This window comes from Serinus canaria, chromosome 4 (assembly GCF_022539315.1).
Source record: "Serinus canaria isolate serCan28SL12 chromosome 4, serCan2020, whole genome shotgun sequence".
NCBI lineage: Eukaryota > Metazoa > Chordata > Aves > Passeriformes > Fringillidae > Serinus > Serinus canaria.
The window spans coordinates 15,195,760-15,223,497 of NC_066317.1; the positions used below are offsets into that span (position 1 = coordinate 15,195,760).

General features: G+C 38.0%; 1 long non-coding RNA gene across 1 annotated transcript in view; it reads left to right on the plus strand.

Annotated features, from left to right (window-relative positions):
- LOC127059515 (uncharacterized) overlaps window positions 1-27,738 on the plus strand; it is a 131,506-nt gene that overhangs the window by 95,592 nt on the left and 8,176 nt on the right. The window contains exon 4 of the long non-coding RNA XR_007777437.1: window positions 23,542-23,661. This is a non-coding gene — a long non-coding RNA (uncharacterized LOC127059515). The remainder of the gene's footprint in view (window positions 1-23,541; window positions 23,662-27,738) is intronic.

The window sequence follows — 27,738 nt, forward strand, 5'->3', positions numbered from 1 at the left end:
TGGTGAGGCTTTAGTTTTTATAGTGTGTTATCAAATTTTCTTCTCTTCACTGTCATTCTTCCTCACTCATGTTTCAACCACTAAGAATACACTCTGCCTATGTATTGCATGTATTTATTTTCTTTCTCAGTGTATCACCAACAATAATTGAAATATGGGCTGCACACAAAAACATAGAAGCATTCGCTGAAGTTCTCCTACTGTCAAGAAACTTTTTTTTTTTTTTTTTAACCTTTAGCACCTCTTTCCTATCTGAAATTCCGCCGTGCTAGAAAAATGAGACAGCTTAGGAAGTCTGCATCTACATTTTGTAGCACAAATTAAATACAGAAGTTATTAGGCAATCTCCAGTCCCTCCGGTTGCATTTAATAGTGAGATATTTTTTGAGAAGTGCAATGAGGATTAATTACCATTTGGTATATTGAAAGGCCATAATATAGCACTATTTAAGCATATGACCAGCTCCAAGCACATCTGCTTTACTTCCATAGGAATCAATGGAATTCAACCATGTGCCTAAAGTTAAACCTGTACTAAATCACTTTTCTGAGTACAAACAAACTGTAATTTAGAGCTTATAAAAGCTATTTCTTTTCCCCTGAGTTCTACAGAGCAATTTCTAATCAGACTGAAAATAAAAAGCTCTCTCTTTTTCAGAAGTAATGTTCCATTTTCTTTTCAAAGTAGCTGTAGATTATTTTGATCAATATACTAACTTTAAGGCCCATGTTTTCTCATAGGAAATTTCTTCCATCTATTAAAAAAAAATCATAACTATTTGAAAGGCAATAAAGTGAGTCATAACATTTGTCCAAAACCATCACAGATTCTCATTTGTGTGCTAGGAAGTATTTCAGGACATACTAGAAAAATTTATCAAAGGGAGACTGTCATAAAAGTGCCTTTTTGTGATTCATACTCAGAGAGATTGGTATATAAGTAAGATATTCTACAAAATAAATAAACTGGTCAATGATTAAATAAAAATGCAACTCTGTAATTTTTATTAGCTCCTGCTCTTCTGTCCAGGAAGACTTTGAAACATGAATCATTAATCCATGGTATCAGTGATATTCAGCATGTACTCAATTCTTTAAATATTTGTATTTCAGGGATAGTTGTTATACAGAACTCTGGACAATTACTCAGAAGAGATAACAGCAATACCTGGCAGACTGATGGCAGTAGTATTCTTGCTCAATAAAAAATCTTGTAAGATCATTGCTATTGTCAGAAACCTGTTTTGGTGAAAGCAAAGGTGGGAAATTTTATAAGGGAGACAGTCAAGTCGAACAGAAACTACTCTGAGTGAGCTACATCCTGTCTTTCTAAATAGCAGCAGTAAATATTTTACCAAGAACAGGCAAAATCTTCTGAGCTTAATTCCACTGTCTAGGAAGTGTAAGGATTTGGTCAGCAGTTGGAATCACTATCCCAGGACTTTGCAGGCTTCAATAAATGCCTACAAATAGTAGAAATTTCTGCAACAGCAAACACAGCATTTCTTTTCTCCAGATGTTAGTCCATCCCAACAAAATGGGAAATCTGGAAATGATCAATCTTCTTTGTGAGAGCTCTAGTAAACACATAGCAGCTTCATTTCCAGATGGTGAAATCCATGTGCACCAGGCTTTCCACCAAGCTCTCAGATTCACCTGAATGAGGCTCTGTGTGTGCTCACTCTTGTGGCTTTCCTGCTCCTGCACACATCCCCCCATCCCTTCTGTGTCTGGTCAAAGAAGGTCTTGCCTGCAATCCGCCATACTCAACATGTGAACTCACTGACTGTCATCTTGTCTCATGTTTTACTTGTAATATTATGCACAGGATGAGTTATGGCCTAACCAGTTAGCTCTGTTGTGTAGCTCAGATAGTGACATCTAATTCTAGGAGTCACTTCTAACCCCAAAATCACTTTGTCACTCCTGCTTTTTCCAGTCATTAATTCTTAAACATCTGCAGTGGTTACCTGCACAATGACATATAGAATAACTGGGGAGGACAGGAATAGTGGATTATGGATTTGTTCTTCTTTGGCACAGTGCCAAAAATCCATAAGGGCAGGGAAGTATGACAGAAGTAGAGAGAGCAAAGGGGATTTGGAACCACTTCTAAAAAGGATGTTCCACCTTTTACCTATGTTCTGAAAGTTGACTACATTAGAAAATGGTGTTTAATTAGAAACTAAATTAAGTAGCATTTAAGTAATATGTTTTAAATATCATCTGAAGTCTATTACCAGTTACAAAATTAATTTAAAATTCTTCATTCGTGTTAACCATTACTTAATTTAATGTCTTTGAAAAAGTCAATTGCATTTTAAAGTACTTTTTCATTCCTGCTGTGTGGTATAAACTGCCCAGTGAGATTGTTCCTGCTCAAAAGAGTTATCAATTTATATAGACAAGCTACAAAGAGCAGGGAAAGTATCATTATCCCCAATTTGCATCTGGGCAAATCTGAATTCAAACATGTGAAAGCGCTGTCTAGAATGAGACATTCATTAGCTAGGACATTTTAATAAAATCTAGTTTTAGTCATCTTTTGATTACCAGAATGTACAGATTAGTATTTAAAAACAGGCTGTGGTCTCTGATATCGTTACTATTTTGTGAGAAATGGTGACTTCTGTTTTTCTTAGAGCTGCAATTTACATTGCACCTTATGGGTGTCTTCAGCTAGTACTGACATATTTGTCTGTATTATTAATTATATGTAATACTGATTTTTGCAGCTGAGATTTTTGTAAGAGCATATATTCTATGTCTATATTTGAACTACAATCCTTTGACCAATGGGAATATGCTAGAAAATCTGTGATAATTATAGCTGAGCTTCTCACTTCAGTACAGTGTGTTTAATTTAGTAAAGACATGATCAATATGCATCAAGAAAACCATTAAATGATTTTGGAAATCCAAATTAAATGGATTTTCCTGATACTTTTATTGCAGTGATTAGAGGAGTTTAACAGATGCACTAATTATTTAGGAATGCTGTCTAGTATACTCAAGAGGTCATTGAGAGATGAACAGTTAAAAAATTCTGAAGCACCTGAGTGACTTAAAAAAAACCAAATGTGTGTAACCTTGGTTCTTTAGTGCAACAGAAAGACTTGAGAGCCTGCTTTCTGTTGGTTTTTAAGGAGTCCTCTGGCCATAAATGCCCATGTTTCTTTAAAACAGAGACTCCAAAGAAGGATTTACTAATGGCTTCCAGAAGAAGAAGACACTAAGTTGCAGTTGTGATGGTTTTTTCCAGTTTAAAATTCTCTGACACATAGCTATTCACGACTTGCTGGGAAAGTTTCTTGTCCTCTGGGTTAAGGAGTTGTCTTCTTCCAAATGTAGTTTTGATGAAAAGTCTTAACTTGAAATAACTCTTCAAATAGTCCTACCCAGATCTGTGAAGTATTTTGGATGCGACTCTCAAGGCCTTTAATTTGTCTGTGATCAACATAATGCTGGTGAACAGAGAAGCATACTTGATGAGGTTTCAGATCTGGTTTTATTATCTTCCAGCACAGCAGTTTCAGTGACAGTAGCTGAGATCAGTGCCTGAGATTTTTTCCATCTCCCCATGCATTTTCTCTTCGGAACAGTCCTTACCCTGAAGATCCTGTAACAAAAAAAGGAGATCATATAATGTACAGAGGAGGAATTGGGGATCAAAGGATTTTCCAAAGACCATAAACAAGTGAGAGAAGATATTCTATCCTTCACAGAGATGATTTTCCAACAGCAAAGTTTAAGTGTATCACTGGGCAACCAACAGAGGAATTTCTAACACTGGACATTTTTCATCTACATCCATTTTTCAGACTAACACATGATGAAATCATTACTCCCTGTGGATCAGTGGGTATACTGCCACTGATTTAAGTGGAACCAAGATTTCTATCTAGAACTGTTAGTCTTGTCCCAGCTTTAAAAATAGAAGTGTCTGCTTTAACAAAAAATTGGGTTCCTTACTCAAACATTCTTCTTTCCTTCCTGCACATTAGGACAACTGATTGATTTTTACAGAAGGGGTAACTGCAGCTGGCCAGTTGCACTGATGGGTAACTCAGTTTTTAATGGCGTGAAGCCTCTTGATAAACCAGCCTTAATCAGAAAGTTGCAGAATCATGAAGGATCAGTGCAACTTTCCAGTAAGGTTATACTTTCACTAGTAGTTTATTTTCTGCTTGGTGAAACACATCAGTAAATCTAGGGCATGGGGGGGGGAGTTTGTTGGGGGTTTTTTTAAAGTAAAAAATATAAGAAGTTACTAATATCATGGAATAAGTAATGCTTTTCTTCAATACCTCTGTCAAGTGAAATGAGTGATACTTTACCGGCAGTTTAGATGAGTAACTGCTAGGACGGGATCAGTGTCTTGTGCTTTAAAAATAAACTTCTTTGCTCTGAGTCAACATCTGTTTTGCCTTGGCCTTCATTTAGCAGCAGGAGACCATTATCCTGTGATGACTTTCTATTCCACTGACATCTCATCTGGTGCACCGATATTCTTAGTATTTTACTCCCCTGCTGTGCCCCTTCCCCTCAGCCACACACACACAAACACGCTTTATCTCAAGCCTGTAGTATGCTGTGTTCTGCTGTTTCCATGAATAAGAGATTGCACATAATGTAATCAATCAATTGCTTCTACCACTAAGGAAAAGTGTGTCCCTCCAATTAACTTCTTACATCCCAACAACACAAACAACGGTCTTGGATAGGTGCCTAAAATCAGGAACATTTATCTAAACTGCCCTGACATTCAGAATCTAAGGTGGTGGACTAGAGCATCTGAGAAGGCAATCTTGCAAAAGTTCTGGCCTTTCAGATCTGGTCCGGTCTTTGCAAGGGTTAAGAAAATGAAAAATAATTATGGAATAAACCAACTAAATTTTTACAAAGACTTTGCTTGTTTTGGTTTTGGGGCAAATATTTGGAATTAAACTAGTTTCCTCATACTTACATGAGATAAATTACTATTCAGAGTCATTAAATCTTTTAAGTTTATTGTTTTGGGACAGTTAATTCCTAATGCTATGTTCTTTACTGTAAGAGAATACATCAAAGTGGGAATTTCTTCACTTGATGCAGCAGGGTTTTTTCCTCCAGAAAGGGAAAGAGAAGGACATAAAATCAAAATGTAGAAATGCTTGTATGGGAGCACTCCAGAGGTCTATTTAACCCAAGATGTCAACAAGAAGATGCTAAGGGTTGTGTGATTCTACAGCTTTCCTGCTTTTACAATGGTGCAAGGACTAGATGAACCCTGAGGGCAGGGCAGGGAGGGAAATTGCTGTTACGGTTTGCAGAGCTTCTGGAAGCACTCAGTGCCTAATGGGGTGAGAAGTTTCCTCCTCCTGTGTCTTTTTCCCTGTCTCCTACACAGCCATGCATGTCCACACATGCACTAATGTAATGAAGGACCATTATATGATGGGAGCAAGGGCATGCTTTTCTTTAAGTTGGTTTTTAGGGTACACCCAGAAAGCCCTGGATGAGTCAATCAAATTCATCCTATTTCCCTGTATGTCCTTTTGAAGTGCCTGCAGGGAGTACAAAGCCAAAACCTATCCTTCAGTATTATTATTTTAAATCTAAGTAGGACTAAAAGAGGATGTGTTATATGATGGGTTTACAGGCATGGTTTGAACCTGTCACCAGCAGCAAATTGCATCTCTCACATTAGAATAATACCTCCTCAGTGCTGTTTATTATACCTGAGTGTAAGCTGACTGTGATGGACCATGATTGTCAACTGATCCAAGGAAGCAAGACAAAGATAGCTTTGTCCAGTTTTCTTTTTTTCTGTGAGAAGTTTAAGCTAATGTGTCTGTATGTGGCCAACTAACAACCTCCTCCATTTACTTTTCTCAATGTGAAAGTATGATCTGTACGTTTTCTTTCCTATCCTACCGTCTTAAAGGAATGACTGTGGGAACTTGGAAGATAAAGCTGCTATTGCTGCCTACTGCTTCAGATTATGTAGTGCACACTGCAGAACCACTGTGTGTATTTTTCTTGTTCATGGGTTGTTTCACTGCCTCATACCTAAACAACTAGAATGAACTGGCATTCAGGGTTAGTAACTTATTCTAGGTGAAGTTAACCTACAAGACTTTACAGTAATTTTGACTTGTTTCCTTTGAAATGGCATTTTCCTAGTTCAGTTTTTTTACTGTATTGTAGATTCCTACTTTTCATCTATTGCCAATTGTAGTTTATGCTTTTGCAAAGGCAATTAAATGGGAAAGGGGGAAAAAAGTACAGGCTATAATACATTTCTCACAAATGTGCCCTGGATTTGTTTGAAATGTTTTCAGAAATGGTATTTTCATCTCGTGCTTGCGTAGCTTGTAGTTCAGGATGTTTGCAGTCATGCCATGGTGCATATTCTGTCACATTAAGGGACCATATCAGGAGGAAGATCACCTTATATCATCCCTTTTTGTGCTCTGCCTTGGGGTAGGTGTGCAGGGTATCTTTTGAGATACAGGGAAAACTGTTGAAAAGTTCTGATTTGTGTTTAAAGACAACCGAAACAATTGAATCAAAGACTCTGTTAGAACTCCATGTGTAATGCCCTAATTTTTTAATAATTTGGAGAGCATCCCAATCAAAGTATTATTTCTGTTAGTTCTCACTTTTTTTACCATGAGTAGAAAACAGTAATGTGACAGTGGGAAAAGGTTACTCAAAATTTGGACTATTTCCATATTGTCTTGCAGTTCATTGCCATGTTGAAGAACACATTTTCTGAGCTTAACCTACATTTTTCAGAGAGGTGATCTCCTTGAATTCATTTTGGTATGAGGTTCTAATACTTACTGCTCAGTCATCTGATTCACAGGGCTCCCAGCTTTGCACCTCTACTGGAGTTTTCCTTGCAAATACCAAGCATTGGTGAAGTATATGTGGCAAGTATTTGATTCAGGACACAGCAAAGAATTGCACATGAGTAGATCTAATGTGTTTGAGAAGCAACTTTCTACCCTCAAATATTTATGTGTTAGCATATTTCATGAAGTACATGAGTTTATACTGTTCTTTAAAAAAGGTAAGATTGAATATAACTTTTGATATATTAATTATCCAAGGACTTGCCTAATCCTTCCCTTTCTTGAATTCCCTGAGAATGTAGTTATTTCTAATAAACCAATGTTGCTTTTTAAGGAGGAGGACATCTTGAAAAACTCCAGCAACCTCTTTTTCTTTAAACTTGGGATGGGAGAATCAGTGTAGGAAATGTTAAAAATGCCAGATCTGTGAATCCTTAATTTTAAAATATGTCTGCATAGAAAAGGTATATATAAGGACCACACAGTTCAAGGTTCAGCATCCCATAGCCATAGGATGCCTTGTCAGATGTGTTTCAATAGCTCTGTTAATGCCTTTGACCTTGATTTTGGGAATGAGGAAGACCTTGCCAAGCCAATAAAGCACTGGATACCCATTATTGTTCTTTGAATGCTGCAATGAGGCTACAGTGCTCTCCCGACAGGTAGTAAGCCTGCAAGTGTGGAAGGTGAAAAAGTCATCAATATTCACAAACTTGCAGTCTTTTCTGACATGCTTTATAAACATAGTTATTGCATCTTACCCATTATATAACTGTAACTTCCAGTCACAAACTTTAAAAGTATTATTGTGTGTTTAATTCTATGTAATAGTCTCAAAAATATTAATGGAGAAATTTTCTTCTCTCTGCAAATGCAAGTAATTTTCATTATTTAGAGTGTGAATGGTGAGGTAAACCAAATACCACCTAAAGCACTTTGTGGTTTTATTCAAATGTCTGTTTGTAAATACTTCTTGCAAAGGGTTTCTTTACCCTGTATTTGCTCAACATTAATCCTTGAAAAAAAAAATCTTGTGTGGTCAATGAAGACATTCAGTAGAAAATTGATCTGCTGAAGTACTTCTCTCAGAATGAAATTTGCTTATATGACATGCTTCTTTAAACTCTTCTTTCTTAAAATCATGTAAACCTCATATGTAATCTATTCATTCAACTTCTCTGCTATTTTGCATGCTCTTATTTATCTGCCTAGTTCCTTTTCTCTGCCCATTTTTGCCTTCATGTTTTTTTCTGTGCTGCTAGTTGAACACAGGATATCAGCTAACTCATGTGCAGTTGCTGTGCCTTAGCTCAGCTGACTACGTAACATGCATCGAAAAACGTATTTTCCCCATATTTTCCTGCGCAGATTCTTTTCCAATGTTGACAGTATGTGTGTAAGCAACAGCTCTGCTGGGACATTTAATGGCCTGTCTGGCTACGGCTCTGTCACACACACAGACACACTCACACATGGCCAGCAATCACTCACAGAAGTTTTAGTCTTCTTCAGCAGTCGTCCTTTGATGGGTCCGGAATGCAAAGGATTCATTTCTAGTCCACACAAGATATATTGCAGAGTATATAGATGTACAGAAATCGGAGCTTAGCTGTTTTTTTGGACTGCCAAAGTTTCACTGTAAACACAACTTCAAACAGAGCTGCTTTCTCTAGACTTAGGTTTATCCTGAAATTCGCAGCTTGTTTTCATTGTGAGTGTGCTTGTGGGAAAAGTCTGTTATACTGTAGATAATTTGCACGGCTGCCCAGAAATCACTGCTGTACAGCTCTGTACAAGAAGGCTGTTTGGGCAACACAAGCTGTTCTCTCTGGATTTTATTTGAATATGTTGGCACTGGAATGGAGCCTGGAAGGTAAACTTGATGGTTGGTGTTATAAAGGCCTGTTCCTGCTTTTGCTGAGGTTGCAGCTGAGTAACTGTAGTAGTCTATAAACTATTGAAACTTTTAGCAGTTCCAACTCCTGGATCCTTGGGTTTGCTACCCTAAAAGTTCTCCCCAGTATGGGAAGAGCAGCATTCTTCCTGAGCCTGGGCTGCCATGTTGTTAGCTTGAAGCCACCTGGGTTTGTGGAAGTCCTGCCTCTGTCACTCAGCATCACCAGTCTTTGTTCAGAATGCCCTTCTCTGACCTAAATTTCTCTCTAGTTTGTCATGCTGTGGTTTTCATTGAGACTCAGGTAAAAACAATCCTTTCAACAGCTTGAATTGTTTGACTTTTTGTAGAAAGGGTTAACACAGACAGCAGGCTGAAGATAGTTTTGGATTGATATGCCAAATACACCTGTATTCCAGGGAGCTCAGAACCTTCTGATTGATTAACAATCATCATTAATCTTGATAGAACCTCTAATGGACATAGCAATACTTGAATTTTGTCCAATCCTATTACTCAGATAGCTGCCTGTAGTCAGACAGTACTGTGTTATCCTAGAATTAACAGATAAATCTTCTCCATGCGCTAATGCCTAAGTAGTTAGAGTTTTAACAGAACAGTTAATGTGACAAGTCTTATGATGTTAATTGGGGCAGAAAATGAAATATTTCTACTTGGTAGAAAAGACCAAATATCCCAATTTAAGATGCAGACAGATTTCTGAACTTGCCAGCAACTTAAAAAGAAATGCATATGGTCATCTATACTGTTGTGTGTGTCTAAGCTTGCGCTGTGCAAGTTGTCAAAACTGTTTTTCTCAGCAGAGTTTTTAAAGGGAGGGAAATAATAATTACCAAGAAAGATTTTGCCTCACACAGTATTAATTTATCTGAGCAGCTTACACATGCATTGGATGATCTGTTGTTCTTCTAAAAAGAATCTGTGATTCTAAAAATGATCCTTCTTGCTCAACCATGGATTTGAATTCCTTGCCCAAATATGCATGTGAATGTCAGAACCTAAAGTGCATTTATGTAGCATGTAATTTTCTGTTGATGAGCAGTGACGACTCCACAGTAAAAATCCATATATACAATTTTTTAAATATACATATGCATTTGTAAAGCTTTTTAAACTATGAATTCTTCTAAATGAAACGAGAAAACATTTTGCTTTTAAGCTAAGTAATCTTCAGAACTGGAGGTGCTGATAGAGTAATTATGTTTATTCTTCCAGTTTCACAATTTCTGTCCTATAAACATTGTTTTGCATTATTGGGCTCCACATTTCCCCTTCTCATCTGATGTTTTACAAATATTTTTCTAATTGCTTGAGACAGTGTGGTCCAATAAAATTACATCGACTTTCTGCTGAACTTGTTTGTCTGATCCGCTGCCAAAAGTTGTAGGCAGCTAGGCAGAACACTTGGTCTCACTTTCTTTCACTCCCCCTCCTCTAAGGCAATGCTTTCAGTCAGCCCTCTACCCTTAAAAGAACATGCATGTGAAAACTTAGCATTGTGAACTGTGCATTTTATATTTCTAAGCCATGCAAATGTTTCAGCAGGGCACTACATCCTAGCAGATTTTTAGGACTGAAAGAGAATCTCTTTCTGTCTCTGTAGATTGTTATGTGATGAAGTTAATAAAGATAAATCATATGTGATATTTTAAAGCAGAAGTAATAATTTTGGCTCTGTGCCTATTTATGCTTCAGCATAGGAACTATCTCAGTGTCTATTCAGTATTTCTTCATCTGATAAAGGAAAACTTACAGCTTGAAGTGTCCAGAAAGTAAGATACTGTACTGCCTTATCATCCTGAGAGCCCACATAAAGAAGGTACAAGGGGATATAACAGCTGACATACATAGCTGTAAAGCATTCTATATTTTTATGGTGACAGGGATACTTAGAGGAGAAGTACAATTGTGTGGTTCTGAGTGTCTGAAAGAGCTAACAGAACAATGAACTATTATCCTTGGATCTTGATAACTGAGTGCCTTACAATGAGGGATGAATTGTAACTAGCTGTGAACTGAAAATAGACCCTTCCCTTTCATTGTCATGAGCATGTTGCTGTTTATGATCAGTTTGGCAGACACTTTCTTCGTGACATTACATCTCTTCTGTTTTATGGGGTTTTTTTGCTCTCATATGAGATGAGACTGTAATTTCTTTCTTTACAGTATATAAAGATTTGTTGTGTTTTCTTTTCAAAGGACAACATGCACATCACACCTCATTTCAGGTGCATTTTTGAGTGCTTACCTTCTGCCACATTTTGTGTAATAGAACATGATCAGGTCTGAGATCCCTTAAAATAACTGCCTGCTTGATATTTGGAATAACATTTTAAAGTACCTTGAGGTAGAAAAACAAAGCAAATGGTGCTGGTTTGCCACAGTGGAACAGATACAGTATGTGATCAGTTAGCTGCAGCCCTCAGATAAACACAGACAGACAAGCTAGGAAGCATCAACAGAAACCACATTATTGTCCCACTTAGACTTCTGGCCTCATGTGTGTTAAATGATCTCTAGAGCCTGAAAAGCAAACCAAAAATTTTCAAGTACAGAGAGCTGAATTTGACATTATTTGATATTAGGCATCTATGGTTCTTTTAATCTTTAGCATCAGTCATTTTTTCAGTTATCTTTCTCTCCACTTAGTTAATAAATACATCGGCTGTATAATGGATGGTATTTATCAGTGCAACCTCATTTAATTTTTAAAGAGCTGCATAAAGCATAAACATAATATCTCTGGCTTGGGCAAATTACTTGACATCTTTAGTAACATAAGAATAGCTAATAGTAATTTCAGAGAGAGTTTGTTGAAGCCTCCAGATGTCAGAGGCTATGGAAGTGTAAAGTATTATTACAGATGTTTCTCATAATAATAATACATCTGATAGCAGGGCAGAAAAAGGAATTAAGGGCCAAGTACTTCAGTCATTAACTGAGCTGAACTCCCACTAAGGTCTATGTGAGTTTTGTTCAAATAAGGATTACAGAATTCAAATGTAAGTAATTATTTCCAACATGGAATGATTTATACTGCTTTTCCAGCCTTGTCTTTCTAGAATCTTGAAAACAGAGTCAGAGTATATTGACTCACTGTACACAGAAGGAAAGTTTGCCAGTGTGGGGCTTGGTAGCACGAGGAAAGTTTGACTCAGCCGCAGATACACAAAATCGAGCAGGGTGACTTATGTCTGCAGAGCAACCAGAAGTGTGCCGGCGGCAGAAAGAGTCAGACCCAGAGCCCCACGGGGTTACAGAGGAGTCCTGTGCTGCAATCCTGGCTGCTCACAAGGTGGGGCTCCAGCTCAGCAGTGCCTAAGGCACAGCTGGCACACCTCTGGCTGCAGCACGGGCTCAGCTGTCCTTAGAGACACCCCAAAGAACCGATGGCGAGGGAAGCTGCCGTGCTGGTTGATGGAGGGAATTTCACTGAGTGCTTTCTTCTTAGTCTGCGAGCTCTAGGTTGTTTGTTTGGGTTTTTTAAAAGCTGTTTATGAAATAAGTAGCTTTAAATAGCCTGTGTGCTTGTGGGAAACCACCGGCAATAAGTGCTTTGTTGCAAAGAGCAGGTACTGTAGCAGCGCTAAACACATTCAGATGCAGTTTGGTCCTACAGTATGGGCAGCTTTGTTCAAATAATGGCCCTGAAATTCTGATAAAATGCAGATGTTTGGAATTGGTCTGAAACCCTTAAAATACAATTAGGTACATATTCACTGTAGAACCTGTAGGTGTGCCATCTTTCTTGAGCAGTCAAATTCTGCAAAATCCTGATTTTTCTTCTACTACACAAGTAGAAAGTTGCTGTGTATACGGCACACAGTCTGAAACACTGGTGTGCGAGATGATAGGTGGAACATTATTTTTGGCAACCCTCAACTTTTTGAAAGCCTCCATATTGCTCCACATCTGTGTCTGGGACACAAAATTGTAGTTGTTTAGTGCTGGTATATCTGTTTATACACATGGAGAACAAAAAGAGGACTGGCATAAACAAAATGTCATATACATTCAAATTTTGATTACAATAAAATAATCATTCTGACATCATCACAAAAACCGAGTGCCAAAAATAGTAATCTGCCAGCTCATGAAGGGCAAGCCTCAGATTTCTGTGGTTTGGTTCATTTAAGCACTAAGAAATTCAAGCATGTTCACAAAACTTCTCAGATCGAGGCTCTGTTCCTACTTCTTTGCCAAGTGCTAGAGGCTTAAATCATCATGGTCCTTTCTGTCCCCCTGTAGCTCCAGCTCAGGTATCCTGTGTAGGATTCACCTTGGTTAACAGGACATCAGCAGTATAAGACCACTATAAGAACTAGTCATTAAACTTCCTAAAATCAGTTAAAAAAAAAAAAATAGGGCATTTTGTAACCCTGATTCATCAAGCCTGTGTAGCCTTGGAATGCGATGTCTCATGCCTTAATAGTACTGATTTTTCTCCCCAGGCTTAGGAGGGATTCTTGAACTGTCTCACATGTGACAGTCTAAGTCCCACTCATCTGCTGTCTGTCTTTCAATACTCTCAGATTCAGCAGCCCAGACTTTCTCTCAGTTTTGCCTTGAAATTATTACTGCTATGTTGGTGATGATCAGCAACAGTGAAGCAATTTGAATTTTACCATTACTGCTGGAATGAATTTTTTTCCTAATGTTCTAATAAATATTTAATGACATTTTGAATTTTTATTATTTTCCACCCAAGTACTCCACGCGCTATGTCATTCAGTGTAAAAAATAAATTGCCTAGCATTGTGATATTGTGGGGTTTGACAGATATATAAATAAATATATTGTTTTGTATATTCAGATATTTATTATATCAGATATTGATATACTTTACTTGTTCAATAGATGAAGATTTTTGCCTGATCAACTAGAAGGTATTTTTTGTCCAAATAGTAGGATTTGCACTGTTTCTTTTTGGAGGTAATTTGCTCAAAAGCAAGCCAGCAGAGACTCAAAAATTTACTGGAATGGTGATGCAAGTTGGGGGATTCTTAATGATCAAAACTTTGAAGCAAGACTCAATTCCCCAATAATGTTAAAAGTCAGATGACAAGACCAAATAGATGTATTTGGTTGTTTCATGAGCAGTGCTGAAAGAAGCTGTCATTAGTTCAGGAATGGCAAAATTACCCAAATCACACAATCTGAGCAGAACTTGCCGTGTCTGAATTACTTCATGGGTTTTGCTAAATTAACTCAACAATGTGAAAGTGAAATGTGAAGATAGAATATTGACAGGTGTGATGTTTGATAATATTTGTGAAAAGAAAGTGGTGATATTTAGGGAAGATTTGATATGGGGGAGCAGAACAAGCACTCTTTATTGAACAAACATCTGGAAATTTCAGCTACTTTCATGAGAAATTCTGGCAACCCTAAAGAAAACACCAATCATAGGTATAATAGAAAACTCAGTGGAAACTTTGGTTCCTCAGTTTCTAGCAGCTGAAGGATCATAATTTGTCAGAGAGCTATATGGAGTCAAAAATGAAGATTTCTAATTGTAGCTCTTGAAGATTTCTAATTGTAGCTCTTGAGTGATCTAACATATTTGTAGCATATTTTCATTTTACTCAGTTTCAAATCATTTTTGTGTTTCAAGTGCTCACACTGAAAGGTAGCTTGTGTCTTATTTTAAAAAGTATACTCATAAAATGAAAATTGCCAGCAAAATAAAATTTTCTTGAAGGAAGATGTTGGACTATGTATAAAAATTTGGATGACAAAGTAATTTACAATCATTAAAAGAAAGAAATTATCTTTTATCAAAGCATTTTAAAACAGGTTTTGTTAAAAACTGCACAATACACTAATTTCATTTAGATTTCCATATGTAGCATCTGTAAGGTAGGTAGTTTAGCTAGGTGCTAATGTTTCTTTAAGTGAGAGCAAAGGCCTCAGAATTCTTATAATATTTAAGAATAAGTTAATTTTTTGAGAATTACTATTTTCTAAAGTAAAAATGGGGTTTTCAGTGAAATATGAAGAGCCTTACAAAGAGCTTTTTGAAGGTTATGTTTCAGTTTTTAACATTTCACCAATAATTTCAGGAGAACAGCTCACTCAGATAATCTCAAATCTTTTGTAAGACTTTTCCCCCTGCCCTAAAACAGTGCTGGTTTTTATCTGGATAGTTATTTTGCCTGTTTGTAAATGTCTGTTGACACACTCTCTTCCGTTTTGACTTCCAAATGCAGAACCTTGGGTAACTGTGTCACCCCTCAGATTGCCCAGATTTTGTTTCCCACTGTAAATAACTTTAGTTACAAGAACATGCCACTCTTGGAGGTTTTTCTGCATATCAGAAAATGTTCTCAGAGCAGATTTCACTGAGTCTTTGGGAATGTCTGTAAGCATTTTTTAAACTAATCAAATGAAGTCCTTGTACTTGTTCTGCTCCCTGGCAAAGGAAGGGACCACCCCTCAGTAAGTTGTAACTGTTTTTTATATTTGGTGCAATGAAATTAAGATTAGATTCCAGACAAAACTGTTTTACTCAACAGAAATAAAACTGTGGTCATTATATACAGAGAAGTCTGTATTTGTAACTTGACTGGAAATCAGACTAAAGCTTTGAGTCTTCTTCAACTAGTACTGGAAAGATTGTGTATAGCTGAAATTAAGTAAGAAATTGAAAGTATTTTTAATATATTTTTGTGGTTTATTGTACCTCTATTGCTCACAGCACTCAGAATTTGGTTGCATTCCCTAATGCTATAGATACTGAAAACCAGGGCTTTTGAAATCTGCTTAAAAACAGTTCTCCAAAACATGCAAGACCAGGTGGGAACATGGTGGTCCATAGCAGCCTTTTCTAACTCTTGCAGGCTGCAGTGGCACTCCCTCAGCTGTCACTGTGCCCTTCCACAGCAGGCACAGAGCCCGGCCAGTCTGAGCAGAAGGCACTGTGTGCAATGTTTGTGCCCTCCATTGGTGCTCTGGGGGTTTGATGCTGTAATGAAAATAAAGAAAATGCTTGCTCTTCTTTCATGGGAAATAAGACGATGAAACTGTAAAAATCCCACTGTAAATATGTAAATATCCTCACTCTGGAGATAAAAATGAGGAAGAAGTAGTAGTTTCATTCATCCTATATTAACAAGTTTAACTATGTTAAAATACTGCTTTTTCCCTGACTGGCTTCTTGAGTGTATAATTCATGTCCTGAAAAATTATATGGGTGGTCAGGGAGAGCACCTTTGATAGAATTGCTCCTGTTTATGGATGATGGTAACCATAATATATTTCTCTTAAGCTAGACTTGGTAATTTCTTGTTTGTTCTTGTGTTATTATTTTCTCTGAGATGTAAAGAAATTGAGAACTTACTTTTCATATATTAACAGTGCTCAAGTAAAACGTTTCACAACAAATCACAACTTTAGAATGTCACTATATTTGTAATTTTGTCTCCCCAAATAAACGTCTTGTGACTTTACATTTTTCTGCTCTTAAGAAAGTACTTTGTCCCATGGGAAGAATCTGCAGAATGTAAATCTCAGACTGAGATTCATGTTTTATGGTTTCATTTTACTTTTGGGCAAGAGATTGAAATCTTCCTTGAGGACTTTTTAAACTGTCATTTTCACAGAATCATGGAATGATTTAAGTTGGAAAAGACCTCCAAATTCAAGTCCAACCTTCCCCTAAAGACTACCACAGCAACTAAACCACAACAATAAGTGCCATGTCCAGTCATTTGTTGAACATATCCAGGTGGTGACTCCACCACCTCCCTGGGCAGCCAATGCTTAACCATCCTTTCAGTGAAAAAAATTCTTTCTGATGTCCAACCTGAACCTATCTTGGCTCAGCTTCAGGCCATCTCCACTTGTCCTGATGCTGGTTGCCTTAAAAAAGCCTGTTCTCCACTTAGCCACTACCTGCTTTCAGGTAGTTTTAGGGAATGATAATGGCTCTCCTGAGCCTCCTTTTCTCTAGACTAAACAGCCCCAGCTACCTCAGCCGCTCCTAATATGACCTTGTCTCTAGACCTCTCACCAGCTCCATTGCCCTTCTGTGGACTCGCTCCAGCACCTCAACGTTTTTCTTGAAGTAAGGGGCCCAGAACTCTTCTATTCCTCTATTCAGGCTTTCAGGAAAGTTTCAGAAAACCTGTGTGAAAGCGGATAAGGCTGAAAAATACAAGTGGTTTTTCATTCCTATTCATTGAAATGGGACTTGAACATAATTCTTGTTACATGCAGGCACATAAGAATCAAAGCCAAACCTTGAAATCATGCTTAAGGCAGAGCAGTAAAGTGAACTCTGTGTTATCTGTTATATCTAGGAGCAGAATTTGCTAGTAAAGAACTACTGAAGATTTCCTTCTAGAATGCTATAACTGTCATTTGTGACAAATGTCATTTTACAGATACAGAAATACATGCCCACGCACATAACTTTCCTTGACTGTGGGGAATTTATCAGGATCCCATTTCCATGCTTTCACTTGATCTTTTAAAACTAGACAAGGAAGCCTACAGAAACATGCCAAGGCATAGCTGGCTTCGTACTCTTCAAGAGGGATAATATGTTAGCAATATAATACAGAGAATCTCTGCCACATGAACCAGGAATTCAGAACACAAACCATCAGGCCCACAGGAGAGGTTTGTTTTAATCCGAACTTGGAAGAAATGGGCCTATGGAAACAAACCAATCCAAATGATCAGCTGGAGGTATTCTTCAGCAAAAGACCAGAAACAGATGTTGATGCCTTTTCTCAGCAACTGCAGACCAGTCAGTCAGTTTCCAGTTTTCTCCCTTTATGATAAAACTTCAGGTTCTCATGCAGGTTAGGCAAAGGAAAGCCTTGAAGTAATTTGACACCTCTTTGGCTTTGAGTTTTGTTCTTCCTGAAGATGCTGAAGGAGTTACCAGTCATCTTTATGTGGCATGAATTTACAGTATTTCCAGTAAATTCTCTCATGAGGAAATATTTTCTTCTTCTGCAAAAAGAACCTTTCCCCACAGAGATTTGAGAATTACATTCCATGGAGGGTAACCGTCTCTGGAACAAATGTGTCTTATGGAGGATATTAATCTGTATGGCATGTAATATATTACTTGGGTTTACAATGGAAGACTTTAACTTCTAGACTTCAAACCTCTCAGTTTCTATTACTGTGTTAATGCACTGGCTTTTCACCTTTTAAAAATTTGGTTAAAACTTATTTCACTGAAAAGTGAAAATGAGTTTAGCAGGCTGGACTGACTGTTTTCTCTATTACACCATGTAGCACAATGAGCACAACTGGCAATGCCCCAGTGAAGAAAAAATTTGGAGACTAGAGCAACCTCTTCCCTTCAGAAGAAGTGCCAAAAACCACTCCTTGGTATTTAAAAGTGAGCAACAAAGGGAAGAGATACTTGATGCAATTTTAACTGCATGAAGAGATGAAGTTTTACTACTGTCAGTTCATTGTCTTGATCCTCAGTTCTACAAGTATATAATCCTTGTTATTGAACACAGGATTCCAAACAACAAAATGTCTCTTCATAAATAGCTCTTCAAAAAATTGGTCACAACTCTGGTTCTTGATGTTTTGCATAGGAAAAGACTTTCTGTTTTAAAAACTGGTAGGGTAAAAAGACATTCCTTAAATTTTTTACTTGTTGGAATAACTAAGCTTTAGTTTAATGTGCTTCCAGTGAGTATTTTTAAAACATTGGTGTCCAAAATAAATTTTAGGAAAAAAACTTTTATCCCCAAGAGATACTAGGAACACATTAATTTAGTGGGAAATACTGGCATTTTATTCAGTGGTCTTATTCACATGTACTTCTTGTGATTCTATTCGTAGAGAGAAAGGCAGTGGAACAACAAAAATGTTTGTGTAGTAATTGTCAGGTTTGAATATTGGCAGAGAAAAAAAAAATGCAGATTTTTATTAGTGTACAAAAATTACCAAATTCTAGAATTTGTGGTATAAAATGTATGTACTGTGAAATACATGGAAAGAAGAATACATTTTCATGTGTAGGTCACTAAATACTCTGAAAAGGCAGGATGGTACTTTTGTAAACTCCTCCTATGAGGCACAAATTGGGGTAGTTTTCTAAGATCATAGTTGACCATTGGGCATCCAGCAACAGAATCACCCTAGGTCCAGTCTGGTACTCAGTGAACTCTTCAGGGAATTTTGTTATAGTGAACAGACTTTATTACATTAGCAGGATGCAACACTGATCTTTATTTCATCAAAGATGTGCAAAAGTTGCTGTAGTCTAGGAAAAAATATTTTTACTTGCTCCACTTTCGAGTCTGTGGGTGGGCCACTGAGGATCCACAATTATTTTCAGGTTTTGGGCACATTGCTACAGGAGACATATCTGGTTTTCTGTCTTTATTTTGGTCAAAAGCATTACAGTATCTGTGACAGCTTGTAACCTTTTTAGAATCGTCTTGAAGTGGCAAATGATGAGAAATGGTTTCTGCAAGGTTTTTCAGAGATAAAAAATTTGGACAAGTGATATTTTTTTTTGTCTTTAAGGCTTCAAACAACTTAGTATCAGCATCCTTCAGTTTTCTGTGTTCTCTTTTGAGAAGAAAAATGCTTACTAGTTTGATAGATTCAGGAGGAAAATAATAGTCTTTCAACACCTTTGGTTTTATCTTCCTCTGTGGTCATTGTTCTAAATTCAATGGCTTTGCTGTCAGTCTTTAAGTCTTAATTGCTGCAGATTTTGTCTGAAACAAATGCCTCATCTAGTGTATCATATTTTGAGGAGTCCTTGATCCATATGCACAGCAAATCAAGTATACATTAATGTCCAAGTATGATAATATCATATAAATGAAGGAGGAAGGCAACAATGAAAATCTAGAAATATTTGTTTCCTGTGAAAATGAACAGAAGTCCCCTAAGGCTTTAATTCTTGGAGAAATGCTCTGGAGAAGGCAAAGCTACCCAAGCATCTCTGTACAGTTGGATTCCTCTGGAGTAGGTTGGAAATGACAGACAGACAGCCTGTAGCTGCATCCCCTGAGCCTGAGAGGAACACAGAGACACAGACACAGAGAGTTCTGGCGGAACTGTTTTGTCTGGTGGGCTAAAATCCAGCCTAGGAGGGAATGAAGAAACTCAACACTGAAAGGAAATTAAGGAAAAGCTGTTATTTCCCAGAACTCATCTGCAAATAGGTCTTCACCAAGTCCCAGTTAGGGACTCCCCAGAGGAGTTTTGCCAGATGGCACAGGGAATGCAGTGGCTGACGTTTTTTCTCTCATTCTCATGTCCTCCCCCAGATATTCCTGGATTGTTTCTTCTTTGCTGTCCTCTCTGTCCTAATCACTGGGTCATCTGAGAAAGAGCTGAAAGAAGGGCTGGGATGTTATTCAGTGGGGAGCCTGTCATGTGAAATGTCCTCAGCAGGGAGCTGGGGTGCTTATTTAGGAAGAGTTAGAGATGTGAAGGGGTATAGGAGAGCAGCAGCAAAAGACTGGGTAAACACCACTTCTCTGTCTCTACCACCAAGAAAATCTCTGGTTTGTCAAGAATTTTGCACCCAAAGCCAATTTTAAAGAAATTAAATAGTTATAATGTGTTTCCAAAGAAATCCATCATCCCCTGCTTATGACTACTGTTGTTTACTGGAGATCTAAAATGAACTGGCCAATAGACTTGCCATCAGCTTAGATTTCCTGTGCTCATAGAAAAAAAGAATTATTGAAAAAATTTCTCAGGTGCTGTGTTGCTCTGCTTCTTTGCTTTTACTTGGCTCAAGTTTCACAAACATGGGTCTTGCTCAGCAAATGGGGTTTGCCATTTTATACCTCAGAAATATGTTGCTTGATGAAAACTTTCAATTTTGCACGTTGCTGTAATACAGTAAACTACATAATCACTGCAGACCTGACACTGGCCATCTTCAGAACTGGGAATGTTATGCTTATTTTCTGTTCCAATATACCTTATGGATCAGGATGGTTCTTTCAGAGAAGCTGTGGGTGTCCCATCACTGGAAGTGCTCAAAGCCAGGTTGGATGGGGCTCTGAGCATCCTGGTCTAGTGAAAGGTATCCCTTCCCACGGCAGGGAGGCTGAAACTGTAGGATCTTTAAATTTTCTTTAAACCCAAGCCTTTCTATGATTCTGTGATTGTATGATTTAAATCACCCATTTAAAGAGTTGAACAATATGAAAAATTACCTTATCAGAATTTGCCAGCTGAGGCATATAAATTTATGCATACATTTGGGAAAAATACGGAATTCACGACATCTTTGCTGCCATGACTTCTCTTTTGAAAATCCCAAGGGCTGTCTAGTGCCAGCACAGGAAGGTGGGGTTCTGGCTAGCTTTGAAGCAATGCAGTAATTTATCTAACTATAAAATAACTGTCATGTTCTGAAACTTATTTTCCAGTGCAAATAGTAAATGGAGATTATAAAAAAAAAAATCTGATTTTTTTTGATTTTATGAATAGAAGATTAATTATTTGGGAAAAAAAAAATCTGCTTTCCATAATTCATTCAGAGGAAAAAAAAAAGAAGTAATGTTATAAGTGAATCAATGGAAATCTTCTGGGTAAGTATATTTCCCATTTCGTAGTTAACAATTAGTGATCATGATCAGTTCTTACAATTTTTGTGCTCAGCTTGTTTTAATTAGACTCAAAATAGAAAAAATATTTCATATAAAAATTCTGCCTTCCTTTCTGATTAATACCACACAGTTTCAGAAAATATGAATAATAGAGGCTGCAATGATACTGGTTTTATGTTTTCTATGTTTTCTCACAGACAGTGTAGTAGTGAGCCAGCAAATGAAATATTGCATGTCATGCACTTGATGGGATATAATTCTGCTTTGGAGCTAAGTTTAAATTCAGCTTGGCAGATCCATTGCTCACACTGTCATAAACCAATCTATTTTTATTTTGTCATTGTGTGAACTAAAATAAAATGTTAAGTTTGAATCTGTGTGTGCTCTACCTCCCCATTAACTCACTGTCTCTAGAACAGTGATCTGCCTTTCAGTCTTTTCTAGCAGCCTATACTCTTATTTCTATAAGAAATGTGGGATGTTTATAGCAAAAGAGGAGATTTTAGTTCTTTTCCAATGTTATTGCTTATTGAGGCCTCAGAAGTTTGCCTACTAAAAGACAACAAAAAGCCCTTGAAAGGTGCCTGCTCTGTGCCTTGGCCCTCTCAAATGAGGAGCTGACATTTTCATTCTGGTAGGAGGGAATGAGGAGGGAGAGAGAAAACTTAAACACTGATGATAATTCCTAACAAGCAATTTTAATGCTGTCTGTGAGAGGGATGTCCAGGCTGGCCCTGCTGGCTCCTGCTGTGATGCTTCCTGCCATAGCCAGGGAAGTCAATAACCAGCTGCCCAGGATTATCCAGTTGTGGCTGGTCAGTCAACACGGTCTGGTATGGAAGATGTGCTTGAGCTTTTGAACAGATAATTTTACTTTACCTTTTTTGGTTTTGACATTTTCCTCTCTTTTTTTTCTTCTGAAATTATTTCTTTGCCATGCATCTCCACATCCTCTCTTCCCACAGTTTTTTCCCATGAGTGCTCAGCTGCTCCTTCCTGGGTATTCTGAACAGTGCACAGGCTGATCACATTGCTGCCTGGGTTTTATTTCCTGTGAAATCTCTGGCCTTTTCACTACAAGCAAAATCCTTTGGGACAGAGATTGTCTTTTCTAACCCTGGCCTTCAGTAGTTTCTATTCCCTTGCCCTTCAGTAGTTTCTATTCTGTTGTAAGTTGCAAGACAAAACTCCAGAAAACTGCTTGCACCTATTCAAAATTAGGATGGATGAAGGATCTGGAAAATGACAGATGTAGCAGAACAAAGAGGAGAAAAGATGAGTAACTTGGCCACAGTCACACAGCCAAGTGCTGACAGAGAGAGGAATAGAAACCAGGAATGCTGGTTCTCAAGCCCATGTTCAAAACAGTAAACCATGCAATTTTTCCACAGTGTTATCTAGAAATTTCAAAGACAGAATGACATGCTGTTGTAAAACTGATAATAGAAGACTACCATCAGTGAAGCTCTATTTATAAATGGGAGGGTGGGAAGGAGCTCTCTATGCTGAATGCCATAAACAAAGAGCACCAAGGGACTCAGGCGAATATTTTTATGTTGGTGTGCTGTGGTTAGCTTTATTTAAACACAAACATTGTTAATAAACATGGATTTATGTATTTTCTTTGATCAATGAAGTCTGATATATTTTAAACATCCTGAATATCTCATTTCTTTGTGTCCAAAAGGAGAGGAAAAAAGACTTGGGAGCACATGCTTAAATCTGGTGCAGTCCCATTTTTGTGCAAGTTTATGCTGGTATTAAATAAACAGATTTTTCAAGGACAATGTGGAACTGCCTTTTCAAACAAAGGGGCCCTAAGTTGCTCCAATTAAAATGTGTCTAAGGACACTTTTTCACATTTTACTTTCCCAAAGGAGATAAATAAACAGGTACAGAATGAATATTTGGTTTGAAAACTTGATTCAAAGCTCACTTGAAAGGTCCCAGCATAGGTGCTATATGAGAAAAATTCCACCTGGAAGCTGTATTTGTTATGTGCTAAAATCAAAGTGAATAACTAAAATGAAATTTTTCCCCTACAGTATGTCCTTCTCTCGGTTTACCCACAGAAGCAAAGCACAGATGTATTTTATTTTAATAAGTCCCTTAACTTTCTTTTGTATATATTTTTAATGACTCCAGACAGGTGGATATTATATCCCAGGGATGTTGTTACTATTTATTCTCTGACTTTCACTCACAGACCTTTTATTCTTTTGCTTAGCATGCTGCAAATTGCCTGCTCATCTGTGTCCTTCACTGCCTGGATTACTTCATGGTGTTTACATAGCAAAGCAAACTCTACAACATCCCAGGGGCCCAATGCTGCTGCCCTGGAATACCGGTGAGTCTAATTGACAACAGGATGTGCCTGTGCTTTATGGCAGGAGAACCAAGCCCTCATCACAGCCAGCCAAGCTGGAGCAATAAAAGCCAGACTTCATATTCTCCCACTCCTTGGTTCTTGAGAAGCAGAAATCCCTGGTTAGCAGTATGTCAGATTACCTTTAGCATGATTCTTTTTGTATAATAATGCAAATTAATATCAGCACTTATACCTGTTCGTTTAAGTCACTGATCCCAATGAAACTATTTTCAACAAGTTTAGGGTTACCTAATAATTTTTAAGGCTTAATGAGAGGGCGTCACCTTATTTTGAAATATTGCATGCTGTGAGTGATTCAAAAGTGCCTTGAATGAAATCCTTGCTTAAGTCTAGCGTTTAAAGCAATTTATAGGTGAATTATTTTCTATTGTTTTTGCCATTTCTCCTCTTCTCTGTGGAAGGTGGGGGGAGTCTTGCTTGCCACTCTTTTGTTAATAAGGGAACCAGAAGATAATGCAGCACTAACTAAGCAGGCAAAAGAAGTTGAGCTCTTTCCTTGAAGTTCTATTTGAAGAAAAAAAGAAATTATCTTCCTGGGAAGAATGATCCTCAGGAGCAGCATCTAAAAAGAATGTCTAGTTTAAGCCTATGGCTATTACCTAGCCACAAAAAGGAGCAGTAACAACTGGCTTTCTAGTTTGGGTCACTTCTGCAGAGGAAGCAGCATTTTATTCCCCCATGAATAGAAAAGGGCAAGAGTGGGTGCACACACATGCAGTAGGATATCAGACTGCAAGAGACATCCAGGAAAATCTGCATTAGTTGTTTGGAGGAAACCCACACCATCCCTCATGGGCCTTTAGAAGGCAGCATTACAGCCTGACACATAATCCTGCCTGACTGCACCAGCACTGTTTCATTCCCTCCAGTCCTTCCTTTTCTAGCTTTCTGTTCTCTCCCACCCATAAATTTACTCTTCTGCCCAAGAAAGCTGCAAACTTCTGAGATGTGAGATCTGTCTCCCAGAGGGAGGTCAATAATAAATTTTAAAAAGTGACCAAGCAAACCCATTTCAGCATGCTGTATTCCACATACAGGGGGGACAGGGCAGCATGGAAATATCACTGACTCAACTGTGACAGATTGCCGTAACATGAACTCTGACCTTTTGCATGGAAGAAATCTCCTTTCAGCATTCGCAGCTTGTTTCTTTGAAATGAAACAGTGAATTCCATAGACATTGACTGTTTACTCCAACAAAATTGCTATGCACATGTAGGTGATGCAACAATTTCTTGGAATAACCTCAAAATAGCAATATTAATATTAATCTTTCCTTTTAGTGTGTTTGATATGAAAAAAAGTCATGAGAAAGTAATGGTAGTCGTGTGCTCTGTATAAAATACTGCTTTTCTGCTCCCTAGTAAGAACCTTCCCTGAAAGTCAAATATTTCATCTCATCCTCTCTCTGCAGCACTCAAGTCCAAGCATGTGGTGTAATGATAGCAGTTTTGGTGTGCAGACTGCCATGATGGGCAGTGTAAGACAAATATTCCAAACTTTTTTGTGTACAAGAGCAAGTTTACCATGAGAGTAACTTGAGTGTGTTACTGTTTACAGGCTATAATGGCATTGTTTGCTGTAATGACAATCCAGGTGGGTGAACTACCCATAACTGGGGGCCATTTCATCAGAGTGAGGCTAAACACTTGCATTTTTCTATTTTGGCAGCATCACTGACAGAGCCCCCTGCTTCCTCTTTCTACCTTTGAGCCTGGCAAATGACACCATAGCAGCATATATGAACTGTCCAGGGAGAGACAGAAGTAGGGAGGGCTGCTTCATTGCCTGAAGAACACAGCTACTGAATGTGTAACTAAATCCCATGCCTGAATATTGTAGGTCCAATTTAGGGGCCTTGACAGTTGTGATGACAATCTTGGTATGAATTGTTTCATTAAAGATGGGTTGGATGTGTGTTTCATCCGCTCCTTGTGGAAACAAAAAAGGCGCAGTGAAATTGTGTAATGCTTCCCATCCTGTTTTTTGGCCTTTGCTGTTTCTTCTGGAGAGGATGAGCTTCTAGTGCCTAGGAATGAGCAAGCCCATCTGTTCCACCCTGCTGCTTAATACCCAGTCTAGCTTAGCGAGCCTTATTTTTAGCAGCTGGTGATTAAACTGTACCAGTCTGAGGCTTTGAGGGGTGGTGTCATGATCTCATGCCACATGCATGTTGACATGTTCCTTTTGTCCCCTGATCGTCTGTTCTCCTGTTCAGCTGTCAGTGATGACAGAGGTGTGGGTCCATAGTGCAAAGGGAGCCATAAGAGTTGGAGGACAGCACTTTTAAAAATTTCAGTCCCTTCTGTTCATAGAAACAGAGCTTGGTATCAAGGTAATGCATCACTCAGTGGCTGGCCAGAGAAACGTCCCATTGGGCTATGACTGAAAGGAGAGACTATTGCAATAGTTTTATGTCTTTACTTCACAAAATAAAAAATACAAGTGTACTCTTCGTGCCCTCTTTATTTTGCCTGTTGAGAAAAGCATATTCTGTCAATCAAGAAAAAAGCTTCCAATTGTGTAGCCTGTTAGAATCATTTCATTAATAACATGTGTTTACTACTGGGAGAAGCAGGCTCAGTGTGCTAAGATTTTGTTTGTCAGTCAGTCATTGGAACCCCACTGTTAATCGCATACAATGGTTTGTGGTTATGCCACAATTTAACCCAGGTTTAAAAATACAAACTAGAGCCTTGGTGGTCTGCTGAGAGCAGTGAGTGGAGCAAAGGTATTGGTTGAACCTGCCTTGTGGGCTGCTGGCTTGGAGAACTGTACGAGCTAATCAAATTTATTAACTCAAGCCATGACCAGAATGCACACACGGATGAGTGTGGGTGGGTGCACCCAGGTTAGGCTACATTTTGGCTTCATTCTAAAGGGAGGAGGAAAAGCAAGGCTTTGGCTTCCCTTCCACAAAGACAAATTGGAACCAGATATCAACTAGATTTTGGGATCTCTGGCAGTCTAATAGCAAGAAGGTATTTCTTCTTCTTGTTGTGGGTTTTATTTATTGATGTAGGGAACGACTTAGAAAAAAACTGAGGGAGTTTCAAAACTGAATGCTGGTGGCATTTGGTGCATGTGTGTATCATTGCTAAATTGCCCCCTGCATGCCACTTTAATGGCAATATTACAGGCGCAATCTCTGAGTACACAATAACGAGGTCTGAGTGCAGTTGCCAGAAAAGGGAGAGGCATTTGGCTACTAAGAGAAAGAATACTGGAGAGGCAGTTGTGTATCAATATATGAATCTTGACCTTCTGGCAGAGGTAGGAAGAGCCAAAGTGACTAAACCATCTTTCTTAATTACAGCTAGAAAATGGTAAGTGAAAATTCATTCATAAGCTGAAAAGAACATATTCCTCTCTAGAGATAATTATATCCATTTCTCCACATTATCCTACAGCCTAAGACGTTTTGTAGGAACCTCTTCCAGATTTAAGGCAATGTAAGTGATATTTTTAAATAGCAGTGTTAGGATAAAGTCAGTTCCATACATTCTTATTCAAATAAAACAGCATTAGCCTCAATTCTTTTATTCTAAATAAAGATTTCATAGTTTCATTCATCCTATCACTGAAATTATCACTGGCAAAATTACTGTAATTTTGAAATGCCTAAGCAGATTCATTCACGAAGGCAGTGAAAATGTATACTTGCTTTAAATTTGTATAGATTTGGTTTTTTAACATTTCTGATTACCATGCATTAACCCCTCACTGCTAAGTTTTCCTACAAAGAAATTAAGTAAAATGGATTGAGATTTGCTGAACGTACTTATACTAGTAAAAGCATTAAGCTGGAAAATGTGTGTAATATTCAGGGCAACATTGAGTTTAACTCTAACTAGCAGTGAGTTGAAACCACCCTTTGCTCATCAATATTCTACAGAGAATCCGTCCCCTTTGCCCTCCTGCCCCATGTCTACCACTCACAGTGTGCTCCACAAGATCCTATTTTTCTGGTTTTATGGGAGCTAGAGGGGAGCTTTGGAACTGCACAGCATCTGGGACTGCTTAAACTGTGGCAAG